This window comes from Lepisosteus platostomus, chromosome 6 (genome assembly GCF_059453375.1).
Source record: "Lepisosteus platostomus isolate fLepPlt1 chromosome 6, fLepPlt1.hap1, whole genome shotgun sequence".
Lineage (NCBI taxonomy): Eukaryota > Metazoa > Chordata > Actinopteri > Semionotiformes > Lepisosteidae > Lepisosteus > Lepisosteus platostomus.
In genome coordinates this window covers 52,430,380-52,448,911 of record NC_142616.1, presented here as the reverse complement: position 1 = coordinate 52,448,911, position 18,532 = coordinate 52,430,380, and the positions used below count along the sequence as shown (strand labels likewise).

At 36.3% G+C, this 18,532-nt stretch overlaps 1 protein-coding gene across 10 annotated transcripts in view; it reads left to right on the top strand.

Annotated features, from left to right (window-relative positions):
• The window catches only part of foxp1b (forkhead box P1b), a 194,046-nt gene that overhangs the window by 74,399 nt on the left and 101,115 nt on the right, over positions 1-18,532 (top strand). The gene's annotated exons all lie outside the window — the stretch shown is intronic.

Sequence of the window (18,532 nt, the reverse complement as noted above, 5' to 3'; positions counted from 1 at the left end):
GTTATGGGCCAGCCCTCATGCACGCAGCTCCATTCTCTGAATACTCATGTGTTCGTAATCACCTTTTGTCAAAAAAAATAGTTGGACACCATAGCAACAGTGATGTAACAGTGGAAGCTTTGAATGCGTATTCTTTTCATTTGAATTCATATTAATGGTGCTGTCTCTGCCACCTTACTGAACACTGAACCATATGTAATTTTTATATCTTAAACTGTTGGTTTACACCAATAGATTAGGACTCCGTCTTACTAGACAGGTTTTATGTACACATTTGAAATACTCATTTTCAAAGCTGCTAAATCTCTTGTGTTCTGTCTACTTCATTAGAAATTAGGGGTGACAGGTCCGCCAAACCATTCTTATTATCCTGCTGTTAAACGCACATAACTAGAGAACAGTGAAAACTCTTCAAGCACTCCTCTGCTTCTGATACCTGACCTGTGTTTGGAAAAAAAATCTTTAGTTCTAGGTTTATTGGTTTCCTAGTCTCTTCCCATTTTAGAAAGGTCTTCAGCTATTATTAAAGTTCAGTTTAACTAAACCTAGTAATTCTCATTCAGGTTTTCAAGAAATGAACAATCTAAAACAATGCACAAATAAGTACGTTCGAACAGGTTGAAAGGGCATGGAGATCACTTTAAATTGGAAACTGTCTATTGTTAGGTTCAGAAAAAGTACAATAAATCATAACCCATTAATTTGTGAAGGCTAAAGCTTTTAAATAAGCTCTTGTATTGCAGGCGATCTGTAGAGGAAGTACGTATCCTGTCTAGTTTCATTTCCATTACATGCTGTAATTTTTTTGTAATTCATGTAATCTCTTAACTAAGAGATAACTAACGTAATCTCTTTAACAAAGTGAAAAGTGTTTTCTACTATTGTAAATAATTACATGCACATTTTTCTTTTGTTAATGGCCAACCAATCTTGCAGAAATCATACCGGCCTCCTTTATTTATCTGATAGAAATATATACACTTCTGCCTGGGTGTGAATGAACTACAAATACTGCAGTGTCCACTGGTAAGGCCTTAGATCTAAAACCCTCTTGCACATCTCCTATAAACAAGGAGCTTGAATAACCCCCTCAAAACGTCCGATAGATCAAATTGTGTTAGCCCTACTTAAAATATAATTTTCTGATTTGTTTTAAACAATGCTTAGTGATTGTTTCTTTCTTAAATGGTATTTTATTTATTATTTTGTACAGTGATTTGTGGGTCTTATTTTGGACCATGAGACATATGCTTAAAAACTAAAGGAGAGGAAGGTTGACTGAAGTGTGTTTGTAACACAATATCGTAAGATAGATCATATTTAGGCTCACATCTGGTCCTTCCAGATGTAAGATCAGTTTCAAATCCTTCAAATTAAAGTGTAATTAATGTTAATATGCTGAAATCAACCTAATTATTGACACAACTTTTCAATGTGATTTTGATTGCATCTCTAATGCTGAAATCCCTGTGGCAGATTAAAGGATTAACATGCTTCAATATTTAATGCTGTTTTGAAATATGCTTTAGTTTAATGAGAAAACAGGTTTTACACATGTAGAAAGTCAGTGAGACATTTCCTTTTGTGTCCTCTTACTTTTTGCTTTGTGTTGGAATTAAGAATTACATCAATCCACAGTTGTTTATTACAATTAAATTGGGCTGCTGCCAGCCAGCAAAAACATGAATATTACAGTACATTCTTTTCTATTGAAAATATTTGATTTGCACTATGAAGATGAAAAGAAAAAAAACAGTGGATATTTACTGTGGATATTGTAATTCTCCTAATGGAGCACCTGTTGGTTTTGTGTAGTAGGCAGTTTGGGTTTTATGTGTAAGTTTATATTTTCAAGGAAGGTTATGAAGAACCTAAGAGAATGTCTCTTTCTTCTTAGAATAATTTGTCTTTTTATATGTGTTGGCTAATTTGTTCAATTGTTTTTTGGGGACACCCTGAAACCTTTATTTACTATTGCACTGTAATTTAGCACAAGTGCTATATTTTCCACTGATTTCCTGCTGGATCTGATTTGCCTCCCAGTTTGCAGCTGCCAGTTTTTATTCAGTCTGTCTTTCCTTGGTATCCCCTATCCATCTTAGGAGTGATGACTGCTCAGGTATTTAGTTTCACTTGTATTGCCACAGTGGATCATCTGCAGCAGTGCTTTTATGCCAACTGGAAGACAGACTCTCAGTCATGCAAGAGCCCAGTCTGGAACAGTTGTCCATGATGCACCACAAGTCACACATCCAGCAGCTATTTAAAAATACTTTTGCTCTTGATCTCAGTCTTTGGATGGGTCTATCACATAAGAAGATAAAAGTCACCTGAGCGTCAATTGGATGACTTCCTGTTAAGGCCATCAAGTCTTTAGAGCGGGGTCCTTCTGGCTGTACGATTCCACCTGTGCTCCATTTTGAGAATGTTATCAGATGAACCACTCAGGGGCCCTTGCATCTCTGGATCTGTGTGCACTTGTCTCTTTTTTAGACTGCATTCTTTTATAATCTAAACACCTCTCATGCCATTGAATCATCCCTTTCGTATGATTTTGCAGCAGTGCACAGCTGTCTGGTTTGTATGCTGTCCTCCTTTCAATTGCTGCTATGTGAAGGGGGATTTGAAACTAACAGAAATGGTTTATCCATTTGCCTTATGGTGATTAGATAAAAAGCAAACAAGATGCCAATGTAATTTTGACTTTTTTGCTTCTTCCGTAATAATATGGATGTTTTTTAGAAAGTGAACTGTTTGTTTTGTGCTATGCTCCTAATTCTGCATAAAACTGGCTACTGAAGAGACCGTGGAAGCAATGCTTATAGCCCTGCAATAAGGGATGGGAAAAGTTCTTAAGTTTAACACCAAAGGACCTTTATATGTGAAAAAAATGTTCTAGCTTTTTTGTAGTTTAAAAATGAAATGATTCTATTTTCATTTGGGCTGTGTGTTACATGCTTGGTTTCTCTTCTTTTTTTCTGGGTGATTACCTAAGGTTTCCTACCTACAAGGTTGCTTTCATATTGTGTTGAAAAATATGGGGTTATTATACTAATAAAATACATTTGGAACAACGTAAGGGGTCAGGCTAATGTTAGATTACTTATATTTCTTTAAAAATGTGTTTGAATTAGGTTGCACGTGAAATGCTTCATTTTCCCCAGAACAGGAAAAACAAGCAAAAGAAAAATTAATCTTTTGATTTGTGAAGAAAGCCTAAAATTCATAAGCCAAGGCCAAAGAGAGGTCATATGCAGATGTTTCTCTTTCGAAAAATATATTAGTAGACACTGTGCCCTGTGCATTTATTGCTTACATAAAAAAGCCATTTCTTTATATCAGCATTAAGCTAGAAATTGCCATGTATTAGTATTAGGGTTGGTAAGCTTTTAATTCCATGGAATTTACAGCTCGCTGTGTTTCCATGCATTTATAACACTTTGATTCTTAAGAGTTCCGTTTAATCGGTTTTGCCTAGCACAGAACATAATAAACAACTTGCTGTTGCTAAAGTGCCACATGGGGGAGATTGCTAACAAGAAAGTTAAATGTTTCTGCCACTAGCAGTTTTGTCACTGTGTTTTTCATGAGCTGTAACTACCAGAATATAGTTTAGGAGCTTCAATACAGTAGTTAAATATAGTGACAGGCATAATAGCCTCAAGGCTCTTCTAGCTGTATAAAATTGGCATCCTCTTTATAACTGCAGTTTAAAAAACATCTTTGCTCTTGATCGTACTCTCAGGATGGGGCCCCTTTCGTAATAATATTAAAGCACTGCTCAGTTGATTGTCAGTGTTCATTGTTTTTTATTAGATATTTTTTAGAAAGTCTTTGCGTTAATATAGGTTTCAGTTTTATTTATTTATTTTTGTTTTCATATATAATTAGATGTTTTTATTTTTTTAGTACTTCCAATAATTTTCTAAGCTATTCTTCACCTTCTCCTTTCTTACCAACCTCACTAACTCCTTTATCTCATTTATTAAGTTTACCTCCTTTTTATCCTCCAGTGTTTGACATGTACTAGATTTTATAACACTTCTCCCCTATCAACCACCACCACCCATCCCATCAGCCTCCTGCCTAAGAGTTACTCCCCAACTCCTCCTGCTTTTCCCCTCTGTAACTCTGTGACATTTCCTACTTGCTTCATGACCATATACTTAACAATTGCTTTCAAGACTCCCTTTGTTAAACATGCAATACACCTCTCTTAAGAAGATCCAGCTTTGATCCCTCAGTCCTGTAGAACAATCAACCTTTCTTCTTCTTTTTGCCTTTCAATGCTCCTTCAGTTCTCCGCTTTCCTCTTCCAGCACCCACACCTTGACCCTCTCCGGTTTGGTTTTTGTCTGGCACACCCGGCATAAACTACCCTCCTTTTGGTTTCAGATTATCTTCTCTCAAGTGCTGTCACCATCTCTTCTGTCTTAATGCGCTTTGCTTTCTCTACCATAAAGTTTCTACGACATTTATGGATCTTTCAATTTTCATGTCAATACTTGCTAACAAAAGGAATGTCAGGAGCTGCTCACAAGCAGCAGGTTTTTCTCCTACCTCACAGATCACACATACCAGGTCCTTGGTAAGGCTCACTCCCTGTTCCTTTCTCTTTCCACTGGTTTATTCCCCTAGGTTCTGTCCTGGGTCCCCTACAGTTCTCTCTCTCTCCGCTTGCTCCCTGGGATCTCTTACCTCTTTTTCAGGGATTATTATAATTTGTGTCTCTTCCCACATCTCTGCCTGTCACTTAGCCATCTCTTTCTGGATGCACTCCCACCTTTTTAAGCTTATCCTCTTGAGGTCTGGCCTCCTTTTTCCCTTTCCCCTTCTTCATTGTCTATGGTCCTCTCCCATCTTTGTTCCTTCTGACTCCTCCACCACCCTGTTCCACTCCCCCTATGCCAACAATCTTGATGCCAGTCTTAACCTCTTGCAGTCTTACTCCTAACACACGTCTTCTCTATTGTGCTATTGCAGCTTCCTCTCTGCCAACACTATCCACCCATTTGCTGCCCCGTTACTCAAGTACCCCTGTATTGTTTCATACATCTGAATCAGAAGCCTAGGTTCTCACCTATCACTGTCTCATCTGCTCTGCTCTTGTACATCTTCAATCTGGTCTCTTGTCTTCTACCTTTTCTAGTTTCCACCAGATCTTCTCTACCCCCTTTCCATTCTCACACTCCCATTGATCATCTCCAGAAATCAGATCAGCAATCCCTGACCACTTGCTCAAGATTAATCCATTTAGACAGCGCCTGTGACCTCTCAGCTCTCAACTGCATCCTCCACTTAGTCTTACACTGTTTTACACAGTTTTAATTTGTAGACTGGCCATGTCGCTTGCTTATTATATTTATTCACTGTAAATATGGTATACATACCAATAGGGTAAAGGATGTTTTCTGATTTATTTCCACACTGTATACTGTTTTAGTTCATAAGCACTTGCATTTATCTTCCACTTTGTGCTGACCTTTTGTAATTTTATTAATCTGTTTTACCTCATTGTGCCTGTACCATTGTTCCTCAGATTTAATGTAAATTTTCTGCATTGCAGTTATCTTTTGATAAGGGTGTCTGCCAACCTTACTGCTCATACTTTGCTGTTGCCCAAGGGGCTGTTTGATGAACACAGTTAACAGTTTGTAACCATCGGCTCAGACCCAGGACTAACCCGCACAGCAGGAATAAGTTCACTTTAGACACCTTGTCTAAGTATGAAAAGAAACATGTTAAGAAGCATAAAATAACTTAGCCACATTAGCTTGTGACTGATGAAGGTGGTACAGCAGTTATTAGTTATTTTGCACCCGATCTTATGGGTTGAATGTGAAGAAAAGGTGTTTTATGGCAGCTGTGCTCCAAATGTATTCAAAGCTTCGGATATTGTGAAGGAGCTAGTTAGAGAATGTGGTGTTGAGATGTCAGCACAGACTGCATGCATCTGAATGAGTGAGAAGGGAACCTATGGTTAGTGTGCAAGAAAAATAACAAAATTACCATAATTTATCACAGTCATCAGGAAGAACCTGATGCAATAAAAGAATAAATGTATTTTAGCTTGGTGGTATAGAAAGCACAGAAGAATTTAAATAAGGTTAACTGAAGTTCACCTTAAAGCAAAGGAAAGCCAACTTTGCTATTTGGGTGAGTGGCAGCTTTGGTTGTTATCTTATACTATGGAAAGGCATCTTGAATTGAACAATGCGCAAGAAAATCTGTAAAAGCTAGTGACTACTAAATTCGTGGTCCTAGAAGATTGAAGTTCTAGACTCATCAGACTTTTTTTATTTTTTTCTGAGCCATTGAATACACATCTGGATATATATATATATTTAATTCAAGTAAGAAGCTTTGCCAAATTTGCAAGATATTCATGTTCATTTACATAGATTGAGTCAGTCCCTCTTGTATTGTGCTGCTTCCCGAGCAAAATCGCTTTGACTGGGAAGGATAAAGTGCTGATAGGGTTTGTACACTGTGCAATAAGCAGAATAAAATGTATAGGGATGATATTTTTTCACACAGTCCAGGAAGTGTTACTTGTTAGTTCACAGAAAAACACGTGTCTGCCTAATGAAATAGCTGATGCACCAAGTAAACAAATAGCTCATAGTTTTCTGTGACAGGATCATTATGCCAGAACATGAATATTAAACCACTGTGATGTTGAAATGAAGAGGGCTAAAGTATACAAGTATACAAGTATACAATTGGGTTATTATTACTGAAGTGTTCAGATGCGGAAAGCTGGACATCATGCCTTTGAACTTGTGAACTGCTACTTGTTTGTGATTTATTGATTTAGATTTGCCTGTTTGGTGCATTCAGCTTTACACGAGCACAGCAGTGGAGATATGAAGCATGTCCTCCTGGATTCAGGAGTGAAAGTATAATTAATTATACTTCCTTCTAAGTCTCTCTGGAAATAGAGTGATCACAACACCAAAACAGCTAGCCCACTGCTGGGTAAAGAAAGAGTAGCATTTCATTCAGATTTCTGTTACATGCTGTTTAAATTAGGAAGAACCCTAGACATATCACATAATATCCCTTTGAATTTTTTATAACTCCATGTTAGCGAACTACTTAAATCATACCTTTTCACATGTTTGGATGCCTTTCTTTTTTCCTCTTCAGCAGACTGGGTTATCAAACTAAAACTTAAATGTGTGTAGAATGTTAAATGCATATTTGGCAAGTTATAGGTGAAATCACTTTTGCTGCTCAATTCATATTTTCTTACAGTCGGAATCAGAGATGATTTGTAAAATTGATTGCCAGGTGTTTTTTTGTCCTTATTACGCAGTGCACCACTTTCAGTAAATCAGGGCTAAAAGGTTGTTTTAGTCTCCTAGGGTTAGAAAAGAAAATATTCGAGAAGATGGAAAACAGGAATGACAAACACCATTAGCTGAAAAATTTCCATTTCATTGCAACTATGTTATTGTTTACTTTACCATCCACATCCTAATATGGTTACCTCTGTGTTAAAGCAGCTAAGCCAGAGGTTGGGAGGCCCTCAAAAGGATCAGCTTCCAGCTGCCACTTAGACAATAAGAAACAAATGTCACAGCTCTGCAGAGGGTGACTCAGAAAGTGTTAAAATCAAAACCTTGAGAGTTCCTTGGATCTTTGTCAGCATCTGAAATTCACACATTCTCCCCCTGGCTTGCTTGGGTACTCACCTTCTGTTTGTGTGAAGGATGGTGCTTAATCTCCATTAGCCTTGTTTATTTATTCATCACATAAAATAAGAGTTCTTTCTGTTGCATCCTGTATTCATTTGTGAGGCCTGTATTCAGCTGTTTCGGTGTAAGATCCTGTGTAGATGCCATGGTTCTTGGGCAGCATGACTGTTACTTTTCTTAATGGTTGTGGCAAATTTTGAGGGAACACAGATTTACCCTAAGAATTCCTGTATTTTTTAATTGAATTAAGAAGATCGACCTCTGCAGCCTCAAAGATAAGTATACTAACTATATCCATTCTGCTTCATTTTTGTTAGCCAGATGTGAATGTGGCTTTTGCAATACTAAACCTTTTGTAGATTTCGAAAAGAACTTTTAACTGGTTCCACTAAACAACTTCTCATAAACATTCCTTTTTCAAAGATTCTGTATTTTTGTATTGGATTCTTCCCCTGTGTCACCTCAGTTCTAAAATCCTCACGTTTCTGATGTTTGTCTGACATTATCTGGATCCGTGGGAAAAAAAAAGGATGGTGGGATATGGGAAATATTAGAGGTGAAAGCACATAATAAGATGCTGCAAATGTGCTCTTGTCTGTATGTTTTTCTCTCCTGCTGTCTAGAACAGAAAGCTGTTACATCACAGAAAACTCTTCAGATGAAATGTTGCAAGGAACGCTTGCCTTTGTAATGGCATTCAAACTATTTTCCATTCATTCCTTCCTAGAGTTTGAGTAGAAGCTCATTTTAAATACTTTATATTAAGCGCAGAAAAAAGACCATACTTTTTTTTCAATCTGGCGAGAGGGCGTTTGTGAGCCCCTTAGGATTTTCACATATTCCACATATTTAAAATATGAAATGTTATTAGATCTTAACCGGAGTTTGAATAATAAAATTACACTGATGAAACAAATGACACAAAACATGATACTCTTTCAACATTTATTTATCTTCAAACGATGCAACATTTAATATCTACTTGTGACAAAATATGTGAAGCTTTAGATTCAGTAACTGGTGGCTCCCCCCTTGAGCAGCAATGGCAGCTACAAACCGTTTCCTGTAACCATTGTTCAGTCTCTCACATTGGTTTTGAGGAATTTTGGTACATTCCTCCTTACATAATTCCTCCAGCCCTGTGCTATTTAAGAGCTGCCTTGCATGGATAGCTCGCTTCATGTCCTACCACAACATTTCAATGGGCTTTACGTTTGGACCCTGACTAGGCCATTGTAAAATGCAGAATTTGGTTTCTGTAGCCATTATAGTTTAGATCTTCTGCTGTATGGTTAGGATTGTCTTGCTGCAAGATCTACATTCTGTTCAGCTTCAGGTCACAGACAAATGGCCTGACATCCTCCTCAGGCAAGCCATCCAAGTCCTGAGGCAGCAAAGCAGCCCCAAACCATCATACTCCCACCAGCATGCTTGAGGGTTAGGATTATGTTGTCCTGTTCAAAAGCATTGTTTGATTTTCGCCGAACATAGTATTTCTCATTGAGATCAAAGAGTTCTACCTATGACTTGTCCATTCATTGGACATTGTTGCAGAAGCCTTATGGATCATCTAAATGCGCTTCGGCAAACTTCAGATGGGTAGCAATGTGCTTTCTGGGGAGCAGTGGTTTTCTCCTTGCTATCTCCCCATGTGCACAATTGTTTTTGAGTCATGAAAAGTCACATTAGGCAATACAAGAGTGGCCTGCAGTACCTTGGATGTTAGTCTCTGGTTCTTTGTAACTTACTTGATGATTTTCAAGTTTATTCTTGGGGAGATTTTGGTAGTACGCCTGCTTCCAGGAAGAGTGACTGTGGTCTGTGACTTTTTTCAATTTGTAAACTTGGAAATGCTTTATAAGCCTAACTAGACAGAGGAGCATCAATTACTCATTTTCTGAGGTCTTCACATATTGTCTTAGATTGTGACCTGACTTGTTTTTATACACCTGTAAGATGAAGGCCATTCACAATGTTTCTGATCTTTATATAGAGTGGCGCCTTCCAAACCCAGCCCCCAAGATAGGTGTTAATTCAAGGGGTTCACTTACTTTTTCACATTCCCTGTATCTAAATTACTCACCCTTTTTTAATTCATACATCATTAAGTTGCAAGAGAAATGAAATTGAGTACTATAAACCTTCAAGAAAGCTATCAGGGCAGAGCGGTGGCACTGTGGCTAAAGGTCTGCGCCTCTGGCTGGAAGGTTGCTGTTTCGTATCTCGTGGCCGTACAGAGGAATCCTACTCTGTTGGGCCCCTGAGCAAGGCCCTTAACCCCAGCTGCTCCAGGTCACCATATGAATGGCTTACCCTAAGCTTCTCTCTGTGTCTGTGTGTCTCATGGAGAGCGAGTTGGGGTATGCGAAAAGACAAATTCGAAATACAAGAAATTGTATGTGGCCAATAAAGTGGTCTTATCTTATCTTATCATGGTAACTTTATGAAGTTCTCATATTTATATTTGGGGTTCACCACTTTTTATCGGCACTATATATCAATTAAAATACACATGTGCAGCACTTAACTCTTGGTGTGACTTTTAGTGAATGGGATTCTGAATACTGTATACAGTATATGTTTGTCCCATGACAGAAAAATTATCAAAATTCAGAGTATCCTGTATCTTGACAAAATCTAGAATCAAAGACATTAAGCTTTGCTAATGCTATTTTGTGGTTAACTTGTGTATTGCAAGTTTCACTTCCTCTAAGTTTTGTGTATGGAATCTGTCAAATTATTGTATAATGAAGTGTGAAGGCATGCTTTATCTTTACCTACAGTCAGAATAAAGCCTGTTATTCATGATGGTGTTTATAATAAATAAATAGATGTCCTGAAAGACGTATGTGAATTAGAACGATCATTAAATTATCATGCCATGTCCACTGGCAATGATTTTTAACTCACAGTGCATTAGACCTGTTTAGATTAATAATAGTGCATAATTAGTAATAAGTTTTCAGGCATCAAAGGGTCTTTAACGCTGATGCCATGAAGAGAACCTTCTGTTATATAAATATATTTAGTTGTATCCACAAAATCTAATAGAGGAATTGCATTTTTGTTTTTTTTCAGTGACTTTAATTGGTTTTATTCTCAGATTTGCTTTCCTAAAAGCTTCTGTGATATACTTCAAATTAATAAAATTGAAAGTGTTTCAAAGAAAAAAATAACTAGTAAAAGCAGGAGGAGAACACTTACAGGATTGGCCATATATCTTTTTATTAAAGCATTAGTCTTTCCTTATGTTTAATAATGCCTATAAGAACATCATTTTGAAAACGCTCTATAATGAGGATTAAGCAGAAGAATATAGCCTCTTCAATGCCTAATTAAAACATTTTTATACAGATTTCAGAACATCAACATAATATCCTTCTGTGAAGTGCTGTTCCCTTTGTTTCCTTAGAACTCATGAAGGAAAACGCATCTGCTGTAAATGAACTTTGTTAGGGTGTTGTTTGCTTGCTAATGTCAAGGTCATTTTCAAAGAATTACAGTACATTTACTGGTAAACATAAACATCATTACTGTTTCAGTGTAGAACATGATAATATTTTATTGTTTATTCCTTATCGGTCACCCTTTATATATGCACTGCTGAATGACACAGTGCACAGTTCGCTGAAAACTGTTTTTAGATAGAATATACCAGCTTGGAATGTGTGAAACTAAAAGCATGAACAAAAAAAAATCTAGTATTAAATATAAATTAATGGAATGTTACATGGCCACTCATCTTTGGGTGTAGTGTACTGTTAAAAATAAAATTTATGTTGCTAGCTATTGCCCATGAAGGTGCATTTGGACTTAGTAGCCTTTAATTAGAAGTAAGATATTAACATTTCATAGGGATTTACGTTAGAACACGGAATGGTGGGTAGCTGTTTCCTCATTATGAATACTCTCTGCATGTAATGAGGTCCATCATTAGTTGATGGAGTGGATTTGCCCTAGCTCTACCTTGAAAGGCACATAATTTACATACTTCTTAGGAATAAGGGCTTTAATGGATTCCTCAATGAATAAAATGAAAAGCTACTTCTTTAAATTTTGAACAGTCTGTTTCTGATAATGTACATTACCACCAGTTTGCAAAAATAAAGAAGTAAGAAAAATGATTGACTTGTGTTAAAAACTTAAAACAGCAGAATTCACTTACTGAGATGCAGTGTTGCAATTTAATCAATAATACCTGGACACCAAAATGTCTAAAAGCTACAGATAGCACTCTTTTGACAATGCGTAAATAACACAATTCAGCTTTGTGTCTTAAGACCTGCAATAATGGACAACAGAAATATTATGTCCTGGATGATGAAAACGGTAGTTGTACAATAGCTGTATTTCTTCAGAACTGATTTTTTAATAACAAAGAGGAAGGAAACAGTTAAACAGCCAATTTGACTAATGCACTGTAACTGTTGATGTGTTTTTGAAACATTACGCAAAACAAATCAGTGCTAGTTTTTTTAGCAAGCATGAAGCAATTGTATTTTATTGATGATGATTCACAAAGTGGCAAGACTACAAATTGCATCTTTGATCACTTTAGTTTTGTGAAATTAACCTGAATCTGTAGCCTGCCAGGTAAGTCCTCCAACAGATAAACCTGTCTTGAAGAATCCCCCTTCTCTTTCTCTAAAACATATATTTGTTTTGGATGTTTTCATTGGAGTGTACACGATGATTACAGCTGTTCATTAACAAAATTGGGTATTTGTTTTAAACTTTAACCAATCACTTTGATATGCTAATTATGGTGTAATTTAATTTGAGCCCTGTAATGATGATGCTGTTATTATGGACATAAATGATGCAGTTAAGCTGAGAGTAATCTCATTTGCATACTGTACATGCCAGTAAATTAAGCCCTTTCCTCAACTGCTTCAGCTTTAATTTTCCACTTCTTTTCACACGGCGCCTTTTCAGCCTCTTCTCCTGTGAGCTCTCTCTAATAGCAGTGACGGCTGTTTGATGTGGAGAGCTCCCTCCCCACACTAAATCTAGGCACAATATGTAATGCATAAAGAACCTCATTATCTTACTAAGTGTTTCTTTAAGAAGTTTGGATTAATAGGAAGAGGTGTTTTTCACTCTTTCAGGCAACACACATTTTATTCTTAAAAGCGAAGGAGAAACCAGATAAGGTGGCAGCACAAGCACGTGTTGGCCATAGAATTTTCCTCTGCATGGAAATAACTTTGGAGATGTGAAACAAGTTCCTGCAACCATGATATTAATTGATTTCTTTGTAAAATCCCAAATTTTGAAGTGGGTTACCGACAGCGGGCATTCCCCAAAACACAGGGGCAACAGAAAATCTATGAAGTCTTGATGTTTGTTTATAAAATTCACATGTATAACAAAACGTAACTTAGTGGATGTAACAGAAGCAGCAGTATTTAAGCTAGTTTATTTTAAATCACCTGATTGAGACGGTTAACAATTACACAGAAAATGATATTTATAAAATTCTACCACTTTCATATTTTTTGGCTTGCAGTGTTTCCAGGTTTGCTAGTTATCAATAATTTGATATTTTGTGAATAAACAAAAAGTTTCAGAGGCAATATGTAATGATAAAACACAGTATTATTCAGTATAATCAAAAATCTTAGTTTCATTCAAAATAGAGACCTTTGTAATCTTTGTAATTGCGCAGTACTGTTTTTATAAACTTTTGTATTTACGCGTTCAGCTCAAACATTGTTTGAATCCTTTGTGTTTCAAAGAAGAGGGTTATTTTATGGACTTAACACCGACAATACAATTGCCCTTCAGCAGGAATGCTTTTCCATTTTGTGCCATAAAGAATATTATTTTTCTGCCAGCCAATTTTCTCTGTTAGTCTCTAATTGGCTACATAAATCTCTGGCATTGAGAATGAGGAATGTTTCGGTGTCATAGAGTGTAATCTTCACCCTTATTTACCAATTCATTAAGATTCATTGATGCAGGATCGGTGAGAGGAAATGACAACATAAATCAGACCTCCAACATAATGACCCTAATCAGTTGGGAATTGCTGAAAATGTCATGATGAACTATGTCCTTGTATTAGTGCCACTGTACATTGTCATTGTGCTGCTTTATGAGTGGGACGCATCCTCCTGACATCGGCTGTATTTAACGAAAAAGAGTTGTTAAAACCTGATTCCATTAAAGCTGTGAGATTCATACAAGGTCTTTCAGTATTTAGCCCTGTGCCCTTTACCTTCAATTTAACTGCATAATGGAAGGTACATACTCCTCCTTTTTAACCCCTGCGTCCTTTCCTAGAGACCCTAGGCTTTTAAAATAATAGCATGCATCTCTGGTGTACAGCATTTCTGATTTTATGGCAAAAGTACACTGAGCCTACTGGTACAATGTCTGACCAACAATGTTTTGAGGAACTGTATAATACTATACCAAACACAATATACAGGATGTACTATAGCCTTTGATACAGTACTTGCTTACCATAGTGTACAAAATTGCATTTCTATTCAATACTTTTTGTTTTCAGGAATCTTTCATCTGTGCCAGCTTAGCATAATAAAACTGATGTACAGTTTATAGGAAATACATTTCTAAATAAAATCTAAATATATTTCATGACCATTTTTTTTGTATACTCTTGGAAAGTGTTGAATTGGTCTAAATGCTAGATTAAGCAGGTTTATAAGCATATTGTTTCTTGACAAATCTCATGCTAAAAAGTTGTCTAATGAGTTCCCTCAGCTTGTTTTTGTGTGACGTCACATATACCTTGATTTCAACTGCTAGTAGGGACATAGTTTAAGTTTGTTTGACCATTTGATCAATTTAATTTGTATTTTTGTCTATTAGGTTTTAACTCATAAAGTTAAATCACTAGTATCTGCTGTGCCCAGGCATCGTAGGAAACCAGAACTGCCCACACTTTTGTCATGTCACTATTTTTTTCTGAGTGGTCTGAAGAAGAAAAAAACAAAGTGACCAACCATGCACCATATTTAGAAATAGAGATTTGATGTAATCGAAAAGGATTTGTATTTTTGAACATTAGGTGTGCTAATGATGCTTAAGGTAAATGTTTTCAGGAAAGTAAGAGCAGACACACATCAAGTATAGTCAAAATGGGTGAGCCCTCATACTTTTTTTGAGAGGTTTTGATAATGCTTGGGTCAGCATTTCACACTTTTACATCTTGCTGTTTGTACTGTATTTTTTCTGGCTCTTCCACAGTCTGGAGTAACCTGGTCCATTGTTAACCAGCAGGCTATACTGTGATATGGAGCTAATCCATTAGACTAGTTTTAAACTGTTTTATTTTTTTAATTAAATCTATCATCCTACTTTGGTGAGGTAAAAATAGGTTTAATAATTATCATTTTGAAACAAATATTTCACTGCTGTGCTGTTTTGAATAAATATGGAAATAATGTCAGAATATCCTATCTCTTCTAAGAAATGTAGAATTTTGCATTTTACGAGTATGCCAAATTTTCTTTCATATTAACATAGTGTCAGCGCTGTCAGACTGTTAATGTTACTATAATGCTATTGTGGAATTTCAGTTGAAAGAATCCACTTTTCGGAGATGGCTGGCTAGGTCTATTCCATTCATGTCTAAGTGGCACACCATTAAGAATATTTCACAGGTGTGTTAATTAGCTCCATTTTAAATATGAATAGTGTCATCTAACATCTAAGTATAAGACAAACATTGAAGATTAAATACTCTGTTTTTACTGAATTGTACATGTATACTGCTGTTACACTTTTACTTTCAGGCAAACATGCTAAAAAATGAAGTCTTCTTCATAGGTCATAAATACTATATTTGAAGTAGATACCACCATTTCTTGCTAGCGTCTAGAAATAAACTATAACATAGTGTTTTGTAGATATGAAGCTGGACATAACAGTTACCAAAACAAGGCACATTTTATACCTGAGAAGGGAAGAATTCATATTTTAAAAGCCATATTTATCGGCTGTCTAGAAGACATAAACATGTGATATGCAGAATCTAACCATTGACACTATAGAAAAACAGCATTATCCCACATCAGGAAATTGCCATATTCAGACCAACACAGGTTTTATCTCCACTTTTCTCTTGAACATCACATTTACATATAGTGGAAAAGCTGGTCTATTAGGTTTGAAATATTTTTTAGGAAAACATTTCTTTCTACACTCTTTGATATTCATGTTGCAATTTCATCAGCAGGGAGATCACTGTCTTAATTTGACCCCAATATTGAGCTCCGATCAAGATGATTTGGAAAACTCCTGGACAAAGCAGTCCGTCTGCCACCAGTGGCCTTTCCTGGGCAGTGTGGAGAGAAAGTGCCAGGAGTAGGGGCAGGCTAGAAGAATGAGGTTACCCACTGACAGGATTTTAGTACTTTTGTGGAAATACCGTTAGGAATCTAAGCTAGCCAGTGATCCATATCGTGAGCTTAATAAAAAAGCAACAAAAAATAATAGCCATAACCTTTCAGTGCTATGAAAGATAATAATAGTGCCTTACATATCACAAATGAGAATGCAAGTAAAACCCTAAAACTTGTTTTTTCTCATTTAGTACTTCATGTTATTGTGGCTCACAGTATTAATTGAAGAAGTTAGGATGGAAGAACAATATTCCCTTGCCATGTAAACGCATTTCACAAATTACTGCTCTTGAAAGTCCACATTTCTAGTCCCAGAAGAAAAACCCTAGTATGAATCTGAGTAAAAAATGATTAAAAATATATGACACACTTTAAATAATGTTAAAACAATAAGCAGAGCTCTGGATCCCTACGGATGTGGGAGATTGAAGACTTGGTTTTTTGTGACAGGTCTAATTGGTAACATGAGCTCTGGGGTAAGAACTGCATTTCCCACCTCTTGGATATTGTTAAAAAAAGACCCATGACTCTCATTGCTGAGGAGCTTTTATTGTAGTGTTAATCTATGTAAGCCACATGCAAGCGAGATTATCAAAGTCAAATGAAAGAGACTAAGGAAAGAATGTGTGGTAAACCACAAATAAAAGAGGTTGCCATCCAGTAAAATAATAATTTACTTGATATAAAGCTGGTATTAAAGATGTTTGGTTTGTGTTTACTTAGTCTCAATCTAAATAGACAAGCAGATTCACTTTGCTCAAAATACTTAAGCTTTCATTGTACAGACTCTCAGGTGCAAACATACGTGTATAAAATGTTTCTGATTTTCTCATATTGTTAAAAATCATAGTTTGCCTGTGTATTCTATTGTAAAGCCTAGTTATGCCTATTAAATGTGTTATATAAAAAACTGGTGTGGAATGTGAATCCCCTTACAGTTCAGTTACAAGACATGTTGTCTTGGTAATGGGTTACATTCATGTATATCATAATTCAAAGCATTAAGAGTATAGGACACTCCTACTTTATTTTCTGCTTCTCGCCTGTTAATGCATTTGAATCGAGACTTCATGGCTCAAGATCCTGTTACAGTCCTCAGTCTCAGCAATAAATATCCATAGTGCCTCTCAGATAGGTATATATTCTCCATTATGGGGAAAGGTAAATCAAAATCTTTTTGGTAGTTTCAATCTGAATGACAGCCATAGACAGAGAAAGAACCAGGTTAGGAAGGTTTCCCTCATTTCTAATCTCTTTAGTAGTTATTTGTCTGAAAATACAAGTTGTCCTTCATTTAGACTTTGTGACAAATCACTTACTTTTCTCAGAGTTTTGAAAAAGATTTATTTAATGTTCTTTACTTTGTGATGCTAACGCAAAATAAGTCTACAATAGGAAGGTCTGGACTTTTATGTGGACCTAGACCACTAGTGCTGAGAAGTATCAGTTTCTCTGATGTGTCAGAGTGTCCCATAAAACGTCCAGCTTGTCTGTATTTGTTTTGTTTCATGCAGCCCATTACAATTTGTGTAGATGTTCTGATTATTATGTACATGTTAAAATAACAAATTTTAGGATATGTTTAAATTTCATGGACATAAAGTAGTATTCGCTCTGAAACAAATACTTATTACCTAGGCAGTGTCTGAAATGTGTACTGCACACATATCCATATTTCCAAAAAAACATGTTTTTCAAAAATGCAAAGTATTAACCTGTCATTCTTCTGAAAGATTTTGTTACAGTTGTTAAAACACCGCGGTTAAGAGACATTTGGAAGGTTGCAAATTTTTTTTTACTTGTACTCTAACCTGATTTGCTTAGATACAAAGTTTTTTTTTATGTGAATGTTCAGTCAGTGAAATATTTTAAAGAAAAAAATAACAGGAGTTGTTTCTCCCGCTCATTCCGTGCTCTGTATCCTTGAGAGTAAGAAACTGACTGCAATGTGTGGCAGTGTTTCAATACCTGTGTGCCGTGTTACCTCAGCAATTGCTTTTTTAAACTATGAGGCAACATTGTTTTATGCTTCTGCTTTATCATAAAGGAAGTGTTTTCAATGGAAAATGACAAAGTCATGCAAATGCAATTTCCCAGCAACTGTTTAGAAAGGTCTATAGGTCTCAGGGACCCTCAAACTTCTTTTTGTTTGTTGTGTCCAGTTACTGCCTAATAAAAAGGTAATATTTAACAGGTTTTATAGGCTGATCTGTTGAGATTTATGAAGATGAGCATTGTTAAGCTGGTAACAGAGTACAGTCCTTGTTTGTGTGTACAAAACAAGTCTTTGAATATTAAGGAGATATCCTTTCCTTGCAGCCTTGTTCAGATTCATGGTGGCCACTAGCAGCTGTAATGCACAACCCTAATGCTTCTTCAAATGTCAAGGGAATGACTGTTTGTTTGTCTTGAGTTCTCCCCAGCTGTTTATTCTAGCTCAGCAGCATTTGCATCGACCTT